The following is a 4,382-nucleotide window of genomic DNA, read 5'->3' on the forward strand; positions in this document are numbered from 1 at the left end:
CGCTATACCAGGAATTACAATGCACAAGATACCTGCACATTCCCGATCTTATTTGGTACTCACGGCAGCCTTGTGAGGTAAGCAAACAAGTGATGTCCTCTCCATTTTACAAGTGGAAAAAATAGATTTGATCCAGAGCAATTGCCATTGCAAATTTTTTTTTTTCTGGGGGGACAGAGTCTTGCTCGTGTGCAGGCTGAAGTGCAGTGATGCGATCTCGGCTACTGCAACCTCCACCTCCCTGATTCAAGCAATTCTCCTGCCTCAGTCTCCCTAGTGGCTGAGAGCTGGTTGCCACTGTGCCCACCTAATTTTTGCATTTTTAGTAGAGAAGCAGTTTCGCCATGTTGGCCAGGCTGGTCTAGAACTCCTGACCTCAGGTGATTCTCCTGCCTCAGCCTCCCAAAATGCTGGGTTTACAGGTGGAAGCCACTGCACCCAGCCTACGATTGTTAATTTTAACTCCACCCTTGCCAAAGATGAACTCTTCATGTGAGGAGAATTATTTAGGCCTAAAGTTCTTTGCTTATAATATTACAGGTTGGTATAAAAATAATTGAGGTTTTTGCCATGGAGGGTGAAAAACCAGCAAGAGTAATCCTGATAAAACACACTGTCAAAAAGAAAGACCTCAGATACCAGTCCCCACCATGCAGAACATGTTCATGTAAGTTATTAATTCTTCTAGGTAACTCCTCCTCCTCCATCAGATCTCAGCTCTAAATCACTTTCTCAAGGATGCCTTCTCTGTCCTCCTAAATTATACACTCACAGTACACTGAATTTTATCTCTATGACACTTAACAATTTACACTACACATGGACTGATTTTCATAAACAGAGTTCATGATGTTCTCACTCATCATAATCTACCCAGTTCTTGGGGGTGGGTCATGGGACCAGGCAGCACAGGCTTGAAAAAAAAACAGGCCAGGCGCAGTGGCCCATGCCTGTAATCCCAGTACTTTGGGAGGCTGAGGCGGGCAGATCACCTGAGGTCAGGAGTTCGAGATCAGCCTGACCAACATGGAGAAACCCCCGTCTCTACCAAAAATACAAAATCAGCTGGGTGTGGTGACGTATGCCTGTAATCCCAGCTACTCGGCAGGCTGAAGCAGGAGAATCGCTTGAACCCAGGATGCGGAGGTTGCGGTGAGCCGAGATCGTGCCATTGCACTCCAGCCTGGGCAACAAGAGTGAAACTCCATCTCAATTAAAAAATAAATAGGCCGGGCGAAGTGGCTCACACCTGTAATCCCAGCACTTTGGGAGGCCGAGGCAGGCAGATCACGAGGTCAGGAGATCGAGACCATTCTGGCTAACATGGTAAAACCCCGTCTCTACTAAAAAAATACAAAAAAAATTAGCCGGGTGTGGTGGTGGGTACCTGTAGTCCCAGCTACTCGGGAGGCTGAGGCAGAAGAATGGCGTGAACCTGGGAGGCGGAGCTTGCAGTGAGCTGAGATTGTGTCACTGCACTCCAGCCTGGGCGACAGAGCAAGAACCCATCTCAAAACAAACAAACAAACAAACAAAACAAAACAAAACAAAACAAACAGAATACAGATATCACAGGATACAAGGACATTAAATAAGATGGAAAGGAGGGAGGGAAAGAGGAGACCACATGTAGACCCAACTGTGTTTCCAATAATGTGGAAGCTTAAATGTTAGGTATAGATCACATGCATTAAAGCTTCATACTGCAGACACTTGTAAACGGTAAATTCCTGAAAGACCCATGAAGTTGGTAGCAGCAGCAATATCAGCACTTGTCTTTTGGCAAGCTTCTTTGAAGCTAGCCAATAGATAACAGAGGTATATATATATATGAGAGAGAGAGAGAACAGAATAAGAGTAATAAGAGTAATTTTTTTTTTTCCAAGAGGGAGTCCCACTCTGTCTCTGTCACCCAGGCTGGAGTGCAGTGACACAACCTCGGCTCACTGCAACCTCTGCCTCCCACGTTCAAGAGATTCTCCAGTCTCAGTCTCCCAAGTAGCTGGGATTACCGGCACGCGCCACCACATCGGGCTGATTTTTCATATTTTTAATAGAGATGGGGTTTCGCCATGTTGGCCAGCCTGGTCTCAAACTCCTGACCTCAGATGATCTGCTTGCCTCGGCCTCCCAAAGTGCTGGGATTACATGCATGAGCCACCATGCCTAGCCATAAGGAAATTTATTTCAATGCAAAGACCTAACATCTGAACACATCAAGTATATCTGTAGTAATAATAACTCTCTTGTTCCTGACATTGGTAATTTGCCTCTTTCCTTATCAGTCTGCCTAGTGGTTTACCAATTTTGTTGATCTCAAATAATCAACTTTAGTTTCATTAATTTTGTTTTTAATTTCATTACCTTTATTATTCATTACATCTTTAGTATTTCCTTTCTTCTGCATCTTTGTGTGTAACTTGTTTTTCTTTTCATTTCTTAAGGTGGAAGCTGATGTCATTGGTTTAAGACCTTTCATCTTTTCTAATATAGATATTTAGTGCTATAAATTTTCCTCTACCATTTCCATGCTTGATCCCATAGTAAAAATGGGCACATGAGTACAGAGCTTATGTAAACAAAATAATCCTTTACGAAGGAAAGAGTGTTAACCATGAAGCACCCAACAGCTGGAACACATCAGGTAGGTTCTAAATGTGCTCTCTCCACCTCCCAGAGGCCGCACAGCCTCTCCTCTCTGCTTCTCTGCTTCATTCTGCTTTCCCTGCCATCTCTCTCTGCCCATGATATAAGGCCCAATGGTGGGCTCAGCTCCTGGTCTATAAATATTCCTCACTAACTAGAATTCTTGTTTATGTAAAATTTTGAGGCCAGGTGCAGTGGCTTGCACCTGTAATCCCAGCACTTTGGGAGGCCGAGGTAGACAGATCACTTGAGGCCAGGAGTTCGAGACCAGCCTGACCAACATGGCAAAGCGCCATCCCTACTAAAACAAAAACAAACAAAAAAAAAATCTGCCAGGCATGGTGATGGGCACCTGTAATCTCAGCTAATTGGGAGGCTAAGGCATGAGAATCACTTGAACCCGGGAGGTGGAGGTGGAGGCTGCAGTGAGCCAAGATCACACCACTGCACACCAGCATGGGAACAGAGCAAGACTCTGTCTCTAAATACATTATTTAAGTTTTGAGAAAATCTAGTTGATCAATGGCCTTTCAGCAGAGGCCTAAGATCCAATTAGCCATGGTCCAGGGGAATAGGATATATAGAATTGTCCTTTCCAGGCTAAGTGAGGCAGGTCAGAAAGCCTCTTTGCAGGCTAGTCTTTACTCTCAATTTGGAAGTAATTTATTTAAAATTTCAAAACAAGGGGTATGAGGGAAATACTCTGTGCACAATGATGTATCCCTTCAGCCTCACAAACCCTCTGGAGAGCTCTAGGTTTTGCAGTTGGCATTCGAAAAAATATGGAGCACTTATTAAAATGCCAGATTCTCAGGGGCCAGTACTAGAGATTCAGATTAAGTAGCTTCAGAGTCGGCGAACAGAAAAATCTGCCTTTAAAAAATCAGCCTGGGCAGTGGCTTACACCTATAATCCTAGTGTCTTGAAAGGTCAAGACAGAAAGATCATGAGGCCAGGAGTTCGAGACCAGCCTGGGCAACATAGCCAGACCTCATCTCTACAAAAAATTTAAAAATTTGCTGGGCATGATGGCATTGATGCCCCTCTAGTCCCAGCTACTTGGGAGGCTGAGGTGGGATGATCGCTTGAGCCTGGAAACTTGAGGCTTCAGTGAGCTATGATCATGCCACTGTGTGACACAGCAAGACCTATCTCAAAAAAACAAAAGTCAGCACCTTCCATAGTTCCAAAGGCAGTCTGTGAAGACATAGTGTGATAACCTCATTTTGTCTTGAAGTCTCTTCCAACAGATCCTAACCGTTGCCTTTTCCTAACTACCACCTTCATAACAAATAACTTTCCATGATAAAGGGGACATTGTTTCTGGCCTCCCCAACACCACCCTACACCCTTATCTTCCTTAAAGTCCACTTTCTTCCCCAGCACACACAAACTCCTATACAAATTGTATTTAGATAGAGGTGATTGAACTGGAAGTTTTCTGATGGGCTGGGCACAGTGGCTCACCTCTGTAATCCCAGCACTTTGGGAGGCCGAGGCAGGTGGATCACCTGAAGTTAGCAGTTCAAGACCAGCCTGACCAAACATGGTGAAATCCTGTCTCTACTAAAAATACAAAAATTAGCTGGGCGTGGTGGTGGGTGCCTGTAATCCCAGCTACTCAGGAGGCTGAGTCAGGAGAATCGCTTGACCTTGGGAGGCGGATGCTGCAGTGAGCCAAGACCGAGCCATTGCATTCCAGCCTGGGCGACGAGCGAGACTCTGTCTCAAAAAAA

This window comes from Rhinopithecus bieti, unplaced genomic scaffold, assembly GCF_001698545.2.
Source record: "Rhinopithecus bieti isolate Rb0 unplaced genomic scaffold, ASM169854v2 scaffold_1103, whole genome shotgun sequence".
Taxonomy (NCBI): Eukaryota; Metazoa; Chordata; class Mammalia; order Primates; family Cercopithecidae; genus Rhinopithecus; species Rhinopithecus bieti.